We start from the raw sequence: 14,937 nt of genomic DNA on the forward strand, positions 1-14,937 counted from the left end.
ATTTGGGGGCAAGGGAAATCGGACATGGTTACAAGTCAGCTAAGAAGACAAATAAGAATAATGTTAAAATATGAGGATCCTCCTAAATTTCTAGTCATACATGTAGGTGCTAATGATTTAGGGAATATAAAAAACTAAAGACTTAGAGAAAAGTTGATACAAGCTATGACCTTTATTTCAAAGGACTTGCCTGATACTAAAATTGTGTGGTCACAAATGTTGCCTCGTTTAAAATGGAGATACTCTAAAGATAGTAAGGCAATAGAAAAATGTAGATACAGGGTTAATAATGCAGTAGCTAAGTATATATTGGAATCGGGTGGTTATTATATACGCTATACAGACATCTCTAGGACTGAAAACATGTATAAATCTGATGGTGTGCATTTGTCTGTTATAGGAAATAACATTTTTTTTAAATTCAATTCAAGGTGGTATTGAGTTTTTCATGCTTAAAACCAGTGGTCATGTTTTCCCCTCTACTGATATATAAGTATGAAATATGTTGTTTTGTTTTGTGTTTTTGGTGATACAAATCTTTATTGTGACCTTAGACAAACTTAGTATGATTGATCTTATGTAAATTTTTAATGTAGATATATACAGTTTTTTTCACGATTTTTATTGAGCATCTTCACTTGTAGTTAACTTGAAGTTTGCTTTGATTTTTAATGGATGTATTTGGCTCACAGCTTGGCAGCGAACCTCCATTATATGGCGGTTGACAATGAATCATTATTCTGTTTCACTGTCAATCTGGCATAATTCGCTGCATCAAAAAACACTTTTTTTTTATGAATAGGATCATTTACTACAGATCTAGATGAACAAGGAAGGTTAAAAACTTTTTGAAAAAGGACCAAAATATCGTCCTCCATCTAAAATAGATTGGAAAGAGTGTCGTCAGGTCACCTAAGATGCTCTTTCCTCATTTTGTAAAAAATGGTGTAAACGGGAAAAATCTGATAAAAATCTCTTGATTCTTATTTAAATAAATGTATGCATGTGGTAGATAAGAGAAGATCACATTTTGAAAATAATTTAGAAGTAAATAATAGAGTACATAATACACCTATTTCCAGAATAAGAAATAAACTTCAAATACTTTCAAAGCGGTTTGTGTTTGTACCGGCCGACAGAGCAGCCAACAATGTGGTTGTGGTATGACGAAAATACTACACGGACGTTCTTAAGAATGAAATTTTAAATTCATCTACATTCAAGTCCATCCGCTTCACAGAGAGTCATATAGTAAACAAGCATATCACAACCACATCAAAACTTAAGGCTTCTTCTGAACATTTGAAGGTCCCTACTATGTATTGGCTACCTAAACTACACAAAAAACCATTTAAATATCGTTTCATCTCGGCCTCTAGTAAGTGTTCTACAACTAATCTGTCAGTACTCTTAACTAGTTCATTAACTACTATTAAAGAGCTTATCATAAACTATTGTAATAAAATATATGAACATAGTGGTATAAACCATTTTTGGAGTGGAAAAATTCTTTGGATGTTTTAGATAAATTACGGGCTTTTGATGGTCCTTTTGATTCTGTTAATGGTTTTGATTTTTCTACTCTTTACACTACACTTCCACACTATCTTATTAAACAAAAGTTTTCCTATTTAATTAAATGGTCGTTTGGTAAAGCTGAATGTAGATATATTTGCTGCAACTCATTTAAAGCCTTCTTCTCTAATGAGAACGGTAAATATGCTAGATATACTTACTGGAGGTGTGATGAGATGATTGAAGCTGTTAATTTTCTCCTTGATAATATTTACGTACGTTTCGGCAACAAAGTTTATCGACAGGTTGTAGGTATCCCCATGGGCACTAATTGTGCCCCTTTAACAGCAGACTTGTTTTTGTACTGTTACGAATCACAGTTTATGACTAAACTCAGTAAACATGGTAAAGACCCGTCGAAATTGCATTTAATTGATAAATTCAACAACACTTACCGTTATCTTGATGATATTTTTTCGTTAAATAATCAAGAATTTTCTCATTATACCGCTAAAATTTACCCCAAGGAACTTACTTTAAATAAATCAAATGTATTCGGTAATAACTGTCCTTTCCTGGATTTAGATATTTCGGTTTTAAACGGGAAACTACACACTAAAATTTACGACAAAAGAGACGATTTTTCGTTTCCTATTGTTAATTTTCCATTTTTAGATGGTGATGTTCCTTTGGCACCATCTTACGGTGTTTATATTTCACAACTTGTTCGCTATGCCCGTGTCTGTTGTGACGTTTTTGATTTTAACGAACGCAACCTATATATTACTGGTAAATTATTAAACCAGGGATATCGTTACCATAAATTATTTGAAACCTTTACTAAATTTTTCCATAGATATATAAAGATTTGGTTTTGAAGTTTGGTTGTACCTGTAGAAAACTTATTTCAAACGGGATAGCACATCCTCATTTTTACGGAAATGTTGTTAACCGTGCCCGGAAATTTAGAAATGATCCATGTAAACTTGTTGCTCCTTTAAATAAACTTATTCTAAAAGGTTACCTATTCAACACTGTAATAAGATCATTGACTATTGTTTTTATTGGTATAAATATTGATTTTGTTATCAGTAGATTAAAAGCTTACTAAATATTACTAGTATGTTATATACATATACATTTTCATGGATCTACAATCTGTCGATACCTGTAACTTGGCATTGCACAAGGTCATGTTTTTCTCTGGCTGTTTATGACGTCTTTACACTAAATCCATTGTATGTTGGATGTGTATGGATTGAGTGGTTAGTCTTAGAGGGATGATTTTTTTTTATTAGTTGTTAGTGGCTTTGATCTAGCTATCAGATAACTGCGAGTACTCTCAGATCTGTTCATTGTGTCCTTTTGTGTCGGGATGTATAAGTACCCGGCCACGTCCACTTGTATTTTTTGTCTATCTGATGAGTTAAGCCTTTTTCAAATGATTTTTATAGTTCGTTCTTATGTTGTTCTGTTATACCACTGTCCAGGGTTAGGGGGAGGGTTGGGATCACGCTCACATGTTTAACCCGCCACATTATTTATGTATGTGCCTGTCCCAAGTCAGGAGCCTGTTATTCAGTGGTTGTCGTTTGTTTATGTGTTACATATTTGTGTTTCGTTCATTTTTTTACATAAATGAGGCCGTTAGTTTTCTCGTTTGAATTGTTTTACATTGTCTTATCGGGGCCTTTTATAGCTGACTGTGCGGTACGGGCTTTGCTCATTGTCGAAGGCCGTACGGTGACCTATAGTTGTTAATGTTTGTGTCATGTTGGTCTTTTGTGGATAGTTGTCTCATTGGCAATCATACCACATCTTCATTTTTATAAGGTAAGGGTTTCGATCCATCACCTGTGTTCCCACGGTGATTTCCCAATTGTTTTAATCCTATCTTCAGTTATCATTATCTGTGGTAGTAATTTATATATATATATATACTGTAGTACGCCGCTAGATTAAAACTGACGTGGAAAGGTAACACATGGCCAGCGAAAGCTCTTTTTTGAGAGCACAGGTGGTCGTGTGGTCTAGCGGGACGGCTGCAGTGCAAGCGATTTGGTGTCACGATATCACAGTAGCATGGGTTCGAATCCCGGCGAGGGAAGAACCAAAAATTTGCGAAAGCAAATTTACAGATCTAACATTGTTGGGTTGATGTTTAGACGAGTTGTATATATATATATATATATATGACAGTACGATGGCCATAATCAGCAATATGCGGGTAACCTCATTTTTCAGTTATATACAACATGTATAAATTATGAGAAAAATAATATTAAAGGCTGTGGCCAAATACTGCCAATTTGTTGTTTGGTCTTAATTAGCATCTGGGATAACACAGTTTGGCTGTCTCTAACTAAGTTTACTAATGAACATGTTAAACAATTATTCATTATTCTCTGCAGTAAGCTAACGCATCCAATTACATAGTCATTTGGCCATTTAAGATATGATACAGAACATGCATAGTACATCAAAATAACAAAATGAAGCGTTTTCATTCAGTATCTGAGGAAGAAAAATATTGATGTCCGATACAAAAAAAGTTTTACAACAAATTAGAAATGTGTGACGATGAATAAATTTGAAATTAAAGATATAATCTAAATTGTAAAAGTAATTCAGGTTCATTATTGGAATTATGATACATTTTAATTATGTTTTATGATGAAAGACTATGGCCATGTTCACACCAAACAGCATGTACAGTAAACATGTTTACAATTAGTTTAATGTAATGTACACTTGTTTCACATTAAATTTGTTCACATCTATACACCTAGTAAAGTTACCTGTGCATAATTTTTGTTCACACTTATAAGTTATATGTCATTTAAATGTTCATAGAATCGAAATAAAATTTCTTGGGCAACTTTTCCAGCAGTGATGAAAGCCATTTTAAAGATGTGCTCCTATTTTAAAGATATTAAAGATGTATCGATTCCAGAGACGGGAAAAGGCCTACTTAAAATGCATGGGATTGCAAACATTGATCGTCCGAAAAAGGGGGTACCAACCTCCGAAACCCGCCCCCATCTGAATCCTCCACTAATTACACAATAAATCACGTAGGCTACAAACGACGAAAGGATTAAGATGTTAAGGGTGTTGAATTAATGCATTTATGAGTGAATCGTTGATTGAGTCAAGACCAGTCTGTGTACGTCCAGTCAATTCCGGAAGACATTTTCAAATGAATAATGTGTTCGGCAATAATGATGCTTCGAGTCTGGATTAAGGGTTAAGGATATGACCATTCACCTAAAAAAAGTTTTTTTTTCAATAAATATATTTCGATTCTGAAATTGATGAAAACATATTCTTTCGAATAAGATAGAAAAAAATCTGAATCCAGATTTTACCCATACCTTAGAGTGTTAAATTTTGAACACAATTATTTGATTCAAAAACTAAATAAAATTCTTCGTGCTATGCGGGGTAACGAATTCTGTTTTGAACATAAAAAAAAACATATCCCCCTTCCCGCATGTATTTAAATGGTTGCTCCCTTTTTTATATAACAAACCAATTAATATATCGAGTTTAAACAAATAAGTCGGTAAGAAAACTAAATAAATAATTGTTATAGATACAACTTTTATTTAAAAAAACGTTTCTTCTTTAAATATACATGATAAAATGTAGACAAAACATGATTGACCTATAATGGTTTACCTTTTTTTTTAAATTGTTGTTTGGATGGAGAGTTGTCTCATTGGCACTCACATCGCATTTTCCTATATCTAAAACATGATTTAAACTACATGTAAACATTGAGTTTTGTCAATGGGAACGTAATTGTGTTTAGTTTACGTGTGAATTATACTAACACAACACCGAGTTTAGGTCAATAAGAACACGGCCTAAGGCTCGTAAACTGATTTTATCCCAAAACTAATATTTTCGGGATGTCTTTATTTTGCACTGAAATAATGAAAAAGTTCGGTTGTACTAATCTATTCTAAGTGTATCATGTTTGAATCATTTCCTGTTAAAAAAGGGAAAACAATATTTATTATTGTCTCGAGTGGGTATTGTTTATGGCGACATCGTGATCGAATGAAACTGATTGACAAATCATTTGACGATTTTTTTTTTATCATTTTGAGGAAATGGAAAATACAATCACTGTTACGCATAATTCTTTGTTAAAATATTGGCCCCACAGTTCGTCATTTCGGTTCTAATGTCCTTCATTTTTATTTGAATCTGTTTTTTAAACCACTGCAATGTATCCAACCAAATTGTAAGCATGCAATATTTGATGAATTGTTAATAATATTGGGTTGCTATGTGTGTTGGCGTTTCTTTTTGTAGCAAGTCAGTGTTTTATTTTTCAGTAGTTGTTCTCATATAGTTGATACGTGTCACTAGAATTTGGTTTGTGACTGGTTTTGTTACAATTAAATTGATTTATCAATATTGAACAGCGGTATACTTATGTTGCCTTTATTTACACATGGAAATATTCGAAAACACTTGAATTGAAAACCTTTTTGTTTTTGAAAAAAAAGATGTTTCCTTAAAAAAAGTTCTTAGAGAAAGAGTTAAATCGCAATGTCAGTCTCTCGATTGCAGGAATTATCTCACGGTCAATCAAATGCAAGATTGTATAGAAGCAATATAATTGAGATCTTTTATTTTTTTTAATTGTAATGACGTCAACTTGTTTCCTGAATATATCGTAGGGGAATTGATATGTGGCGGTTGATTTCATTTCTATATTTTCTGTGCACATTTTTATGGAATTTACGTTTTTGATTGAATTAAGCCTGTCAATTGATATTCTATCGTGTGTTTTTCTATGCTATGATGTTATGCTATTATTTCAGAAAAAGGGAGGAGGTTTAGTACCATTAAAACGTTTAATCCCGCTGCAAATGTTTGCACCTGCCCTAAGTCAGGAATCTGATGTACAGTAGTGGTCGTTTTTGTATGTAATTTATATGTGTTTCTCGTTTCTCGTTTTATTATATAGATTAGACCGTTGGTTTTCTCGTTTAAATGGTTTTACACTAGTAATTTTGGGGCCCCTTATAGCTTGTTGTTCGTTGTGAGCCAAAGCTCCGTGTTGAAGACCATACCTTGACCTATAACGGTTTACTTTTATAAATTGTTGTTTGGATGGAGAGTTGTCTCATTGGCACTCACACCACATCTTCCTATATCTATACACAATCTTTTTTCTCATTTGTTTTTTAAAATTTCCGTTTGAGAGCTAAATGACCAATAGGTATTTCAAAACACTAATTATATTTTTAGCGCCAACTTTTCTAGTGGGAGTTGGGACTTTGGTTGTTTTTTAACAATTTCATTATTGTTCAATCCTTGAGGTATATAAAAAAAAAGTATATTATATGAAGAAACAAAACCACTAGTTCTAATAAACTAATAATAAACAGCCAGCCTGATGATGGAATCTACGTACGTTACTAAACACTCACTTATTTTAGATGGGAAATTCTCACAATCAAGATATTCTATAATCAATTTAATCAAGAAGAACGTTTACTGAGCTTATGGTTCCTGTTTGGACTTACAGTCAACAAGCTATCAATAAAATTTACACCTCAACGTTTTGTGCATTCAATGCGCGTTTCTACATTGGCATTCAGGAACACTCAAATCAAAACATTTTCGTCCGTTCTTTTGTTGTGTATATGTTTTTCTACTTTGTTTTTATCTGATTGAATAAGTTAAGCCCTTTTCGAGTGTTTTTGTAGTTTGTTTTATATGTTTTGCTGAAACACCACTGGTTACTAATGAGAAGGGTTTGGTTACTGAAAACAGGATAAACTCCGCCAGTTTCCCTAAGTGCATTTCCCATGCCAGGAGCTTGTCGTTCAGTTGTTGTCGTTTGTTGCTGTACATGTAAAAAAAATGTTTTTACAAGTATTCATAAAAGGACCTTACATGAACCGGATTTTTTTCACTTGCAATCAGTAGGTACCAATGTTAGTCCATGATTAACACCGTCAATTCAATAGTCAGTTATCCGGTACTTACATGTTTGACAACACACCTTGTTTGATATTTCCAGTTGAAGAATCCAGAAATTGTGAAGTATTACCGTAAAACGGTTTATTGTTGGGTTTTTTTTAAAGGCCGACAAATTATACCACAAATTTTGACGTTTTTTTTTATTTTGACGGACTATTCAATCCCAATCAAATATTTGTTTAGGAATCTGAAATAGTTGCAGTTAAAAAGTTATTAAAATTGACATACTCGAGCATCACTGAAGTGACATTTATTGTCAAAAAGCGCATCTGGTGCAGAAAATTGGTACCGTTTATGTTAAGTTGAATATTTGTAACTGGCACTTGGAATATACCACACATGCTCAATAATCAGTGCATAGGTACATGTTTTTTCTTAAATTCCTTGTTGAATTATTCGAAATTACTTAGAAATGTAGATATAAATTGCTCAAAGTAGGCACGAGCGGTATTTGGCTACTTTGTTTTAATGTACGCTGGGTCATTTAATTTCTAACGTTTTTATATACACGAAATATAAAGATATCAGCGTTCCTGAATGTCAATCTAGATAATCAAGGAAACCGAGCCCTAGCAGTCGAAAAAAATCTTAGAAGTTATACCATAATTTGGAAGAAAACTCGCTGCTGACGGAATGTAATTCCTCGCGGGTCACATCAACTTAGTAGTCGCATTTATATCATACCTTTTTTTTTTTAATTTCCTGAAACAATTTTTTTTGTGTATCTGTTTTTCATTTACTAGAACTAGGTAAATACAACATGTACAACAACTGGTGGACTGTTAGTTTACAAGGATAGATATATTTTAAAAATAGTCATAGTAAGAAGTATTTTATTGCTTAAGTGACAAGTTAAAATGGGCTGCCTCATGCTTTTGAGAACAAATTGATGACTATTGAGAATCATTATCTGTTTCGTTGAGATCATTCGCACTATAATTTAATTTCACATTTTAATCAGCTCTATGTGTTCTTTCGTTGTCTGATGTGTAACCATTTACAATTATTTCAACAGATTGTTCACATGCGCCATGTATAGAAAGGTATGTATTTTTATTGATAGAGCAATGTTTTGTAGTACGATAAACATTGTTGTCCTCATCTTCACTATTTGCCACCACGGACGTGTATGGATGTTCATATTCATTGTCCATATCGCTGTTATTGCTTATTAACGATGATTGCTGTTCCTCGGAAATCTGGATAGTATGCGTATTTTCCATATCAATATTGTCGTCAGTTAAAATCATACGGTAACTATTTTCTGAAATGAGTGTAAATATTTTCTTTAACATTATAAAATATCAAAATTTTAATACTCATTGATTTTTCTGAAAAAAGTAAATATGAGTCTAATGTACAAAAAAATGTTTGCTCGTCATATATAAACACGTTATTATCTTCTATAAAGTCTATATAGTGAGAATTGCCATCGTTCACATCACCTTGATAAATTTCATCTTCTGATGCGTTCACAATATCTTAACATCTTTTTTGTATTGTATTCTAAGGGGGATGTTTGTGTACGTTTTTTTTTTATCGCGATAAGGAATACTGAGTTGCACTCTATTTTTCTAAAGATATTTTACACTTCCAACATCACGATTCGTCATTGAGTAATAACATACCATGTCGGTAATTGAAGAAATGTTAGTTTTTGTAAACCAAACCTTTTTTTAAACAATAACATAAGGAAGTTAGAAAAAGCATTTATCATTTGTAAAAAAACAAACAGACACAGTTATGCATATACTCACATCAACAAATTTTTCGTATATTTGAAATTATATTGAGTGCACTCAGAAAATCACATCGAATGCAACAGATGCATTATTTTGATATAAGTTGATGATACGTCAACCTATTGAGATCTTAATACAAGTGATTTTGGTCTGTTTTGATAAGAAATAAAATACATGAAACATAACACCTCTTACTGTTTCTTCGTTTAAGGTAGCCGGTAATAAAAATGGTACAACAGTTACATAATTTAAAACTGTTACTCGTAGTAGAAAACTAGTTCTTAAATCACAACTGCAATTTTCAAAACAACCCTGATGAGCATGGCAAAGGCGATGACAATAGGTCTTATGAAATGTGTGACGGTAGTTTTTTGGTAAACGAATTTTCATTTCGCTAAACTTGACTCCAAATTAATATTTTATTTTATATTTCTGAAAAAGAGGCAAATATGTCAATTTTAGCATTATGTGTAACTATATTTTACGTTTTTTCTTGACAGAAGTTTAATTTAGTCTCAATAATCATGCACATTTAGATATAGCGTTTTATATACAATGCATCACATTGCAATTCAATGTTTTATCTTAAAACTGACGATAACTACATCTGTAAGCACTTACGTACATATATTCCCATCAATAACAGAAAAACAACGATTAGTTATACCATGATGACAACGTCCTTTGAAGATACGTTGTTCTTGTCTTAATTTGTTTGCTAAAAAGCAAATCTTTCAATTATCCTTACATTTATAACATTCTATATGTTGTCGTTTTGAGCTGTATATCATATTTCATTTATTCTCATTTTAATTGTTTAAACTAATATTGTGTAATTTAGGGACCATTTTTATATTACTATGCGTCTTAGCTTATGCTCATTGTTAAAGGCTGAATAGTGCCAATAATTTTTAAACAATAACTTATTAGATCTTTGGTGGAGAGATGTATCCTTATCAATGATTATAAATCACGCCACACCTTTTTTTAAATTAAAAGTCAAACTCAACTGTTCTACTATTATATAACTTCTGTATAATGTCGTGAAGTGATATACCTTTATTTTTTTAAAAGAATAACTGAGTGGAAAAATAACAATAATAGCACATTTTTAATCAAATGAGTATATTCATATACTATATGTGAGCGTTTATCACAAAGCATAAATCAACTAATGTCGAGAAAAGATGCTAGTTTGTGCCAAAACTTAATAGTCTACAAACTTTATAGATACCTATCAAAATGTTTCAACCCGCTGCATTTGTTTGCACCTGTCCTAAGTCAGGACCCAGATGTTCAGTGGTTGTCTTTTGTTGATGTGGTTCATAAATGTTTCTCGTGTCTCGTTTTTTATATAGATTAGACCATTGGTGTTTCCGTTTGGCTTGGTTTTCACTAGTTGTGAGCTTATGCTCCGTGTTGCAGCCAAGACTTGGATTAATAGTTGTCTAATTGGCTCTCATACCTCATCTTGTTATATCTATGTAGATATGTCAACATCCATGTAAGGCGAAATAATCAATGGAATATTCAACCTTATCAGTCGAAAACAAAATAACAATACCAGAGCGAAAATTGACAAAACGACAAACAACATCACACATAACACAAAACAGAAGACTAAATACTTAACAAAGCGAACCCCACACAAAATCTTCAAAACTGTGATTTGCATAGATTTATAAATGTGAATGTGCATCTTGCATAATTAAATTCATTTCAATGCCGTCACGTAAACCTGTTATTGTTGCAAGTGATATTATCATGGTTCGCAACTCTTATGAATAATGACATAAGTTTGTCACCACATGTTTGTTATTTTTCTAAGAAGTATGATACGCATCAGTAATGCTAAATAAGTATTTAAAATAACTGATCAAAGATACCGGGCTTTCAAACTTTTTTTTATATTCAGTTTTTTCCTCTCCAATATCAAATGTTAATTTTTTTTGTTAATAATACTTTTAACTTCTAAGCAAAGAAATGTAGTTTACATATTTTTACCTTTGATAACAATCGATTTGACACTTTAGAAAAAGCAAGCGGTAGTGTGAATGTAATTGGAAGAACTTTCCAACGAGGATCAAATAATATTTACAGCTAACTGAACCATTCGGTTGTTATCAATGAATGATTGCGTTTGGTTTGCTTATTGTGTAGTATAGTGTATGCAAGTCATAACTAAATAGTGCGTGCATATTCAAACTAACAATAACTGGAACAGACAAGTTCTTAATGTTGAGAAAACAGACATGAAAAACAACTCTTGCATTTATTGGCAACATATCTATATTGCTTCTGAACATATATACATTTAACGATATCATCGTTCTTTCGAGTTAAAGTATTAAACTAATTACCTGATCCTCGAAAGCACAAAACAAAGCAAAACACCACAAATGTTAGGGAGTTTTTCGTTTTGTTTTCTGAAACAAAAGATTCTTTTGGGTGTTTTTATACAGTTTTCATAATTTATTATTCCGTGTATAGTTTATATGCTAGAACGCATCCTATAGTCTTCAATTATAAAAGAACAGTATTTTCCTGAAAGGGACGCTAGCTACGAGATATATAAAAAATCTGAAGTATGATTTTTTTTTCAACGCATGCAATGTGCGTGTTCAAATATTTATCGGAAAAGAATTTCAAAAGGTAAAAACGATGATTAACATATATTTTAACCTATAATATGAAATCAACAGACCTAGAAAATTTCCAAATGCACAACGTCGCTTTTTATTTGTATTTATATTTATGTTTATATCGCTTATATGACCATCGTAGGTCTTCGTAGGTCCACTCGGTAGTATATACTCATATGGTCTGACCATACCCTTATCGTCCAATAACTCATATGGTCCGGAACAGTTATAAATCATATATAAGAATTTGAGTCAAATCGGTAAAAATAAATTTGACAGCTAGTGTCCCTTAACAAATCTCGAGTGTTTCAATTGTCTCAAGACAAAATCCGTTCATCAAAATATCACAGTGTTAATTTGATTATACATTTTAAAATAACTGTATATTCAATCCATCCAAGTACTTTAACTTAGGTGTCAGAGAGCACCATACTACCTGCCGTGCTTTTTAAAGTAATATTTTATATAATTATCAGCGTCGAAATATGAAAAGTTAACGTTATATAAATTCAGACTTGAAGACAGTTAATAATATATTACGTGTTTTAATTTTGTTTGTACATGTAATAAATAAAACAAATATTTTGAAATAGTTTTTTTGTTTAAAATCTGTTTGACTATTATATAGTCAAAATCTTTTTTTCTTCTTTTCTTTTATGCTCTATATTAAAACTTACTTGGTACGCAAAGTTTTTCTCGCAAAATCATATAAGGATTCTCAATACCGTAGCATGGTTTTTCCGTATTCTTGGTTTACTCGATAAATACCATATCTTTAATTGTTATTAATTTTTTTGTTGTTAAAATGGCATACTTAACATCATCCTGACTTTGTTTTTGGTATTGAAGGCAACATGTATTTTTTGAACTTACCTTTGTATAAAAACATGTCATTCGTTGTGCTTCAGTGTTAATTTATAGAAGTTAATATTTACCTTAAATGTTTCTATTCCTAAAGTGAATCAGTGCTATTGTACTAAAATATAAGTCTGTTACGTCGATTTTTCACGATAAAAACAATAATTTTGCAAAAACTATTGGCAAGAATTATATCTTGTTCAACTGAAGTCAAATAACAGTTATTTTGCTTAAAGGACAAATTAATAGTTTCGTAGGTTTCCCGATCGTTGTTTAAATGTGAATTGTATACTTTTGAAAAATGGCAAACTAAAAAACATCATGCCTTATAACATTTGTATAACCCCTAGACCAATGTTTTTGAAAATTTGACCAGCAAATAAACAAGCATTCATATCACTTCATTAAACAGATCTATATACATTTTTTTAAATCGAATATGTATATAATTTATCAGTTTCAACAAATAAGTGTATATGTTTCATAATATTTTCAAAAAATTGCTAAATTCATATGATGGATTTTAACGTGGACTTTTTTTATTCTGACGGCATAACAGTTATATTGTACAGTTGATCGATTTAAGAAGTACATCGGTGTACATTAAGCAACACTAAGCGTGTGATTTGTTTTATATTGCTTAGTGTTAAAAAAGAAACTAGAAGATAGTGAACTTTAATAAGATTAATGTTAGTAACAGATATAAAAGAATATATTCGAGTCTCATTTTTGTCACTCATGGCTACACGTTTCTTCAACAAATACACATATACATACATTCTATCACGTCAGAGATTCAATAGGTTTTAAGTAAAACTTTTTCTGATTTTTAAACACGAGGCTTATCGAGTTTTTTTTTAAATATTTAGAATCCGATAGGCAGACAAACTTGTTAATATTTTCGAAAGATCTCCAAAGCTAAACAAAAAGTTGTTATTTCAATGCATAGTCAAAAACTATATATGTAAGGTTGTCTTTTTTTAAAACGAACAACCCCTTGATTAGATAAAAATAAACGCCACGTCAAGCAATAATTAATCGTCTAATAGAAGCGTTTTCATTATCGTTTCATATTTTGATTTTCAAATATTTTGACCTTGAGCATCACATTGATTGTCGGAACGCACATATTGTGCAGAACAGATTGTTAGCGTTTATGTTATTTTTACCAATATTTAAGCATCATTGTTTTATACAGTATTGATAGGTTTAATATGTTAAACATTTTATCGTACATGCAAATCACTTTATAGTACCTAAAATGATTTTGACACGAGTTTTGATTAAAGTGCCATACATATTTTCTAATATGTCTTTGACTTTAAAAAAGATTTATCGTAGTCCAATGTTATTACTTTTTCATAAGTGATATTTTTTATGGTGCAAATGAACGTTTTTGTCTTGAAATGTATCGTCAATTATAAGTGAAATTCATTAATGACTTCGCATATCGAGAGGCAACTAATTTAGTTACGCGAGACGTTACGATTTATATCTTGAAATCATTAAACTTAATAAATTTGAAAGATTGTTTAAATAGTATATATTGCCTTTCCATATCAAATCTCAAAATCTACATCTCTTAAGGAAGATAGTAAGCAGAAATAATGTATCTTTCTTGAAAACATAATCTCTACATTGTTCTCCGTACAAAGGACTTATCTCTAAGCCACAGCCGAAATCAAACCACACATATTTCGTAATTGTATGAGACAATATCTGAAGAAGCCTAATTTTTGACAATATGAAAAAACAAAAACAAAATGTCTTTAGACCCTGTATTTTAAAAGAAACAAATCAAGAACACACATTGATGATCTAGGAACTGTTGTCTATAATTCAAACAATTGACAATTTTAAAAATGGTACAAAAAACTCCAGTTCTTTCCTGTTACCAAAGTGAAACATTTTAAAAAGTTTCTAATGGGAATTATTGATTTAAGCATTTGCAATACAAAAAGTTTAGAAATATACTTAAATATAGTTAGATATGTCGGTATTATGAAAGAATATTGAGTAACAGGACAACGGTAACAGGACAGAGTTGGTAACTGAAAGGAATATTTTTCTCAAAGAAATGCTTTATTTTATAGTTTAAGAAAACTACATCATTTCAGATTGGCCACAATTGGAAGATAACAGCAAACAATATCATTTATCCTTTGAAACTGTAT

Source organism: Mytilus edulis, chromosome 14 (genome assembly GCF_963676685.1).
Source record: "Mytilus edulis chromosome 14, xbMytEdul2.2, whole genome shotgun sequence".
In the NCBI taxonomy this organism is placed as follows: Eukaryota; Metazoa; Mollusca; class Bivalvia; order Mytilida; family Mytilidae; genus Mytilus; species Mytilus edulis.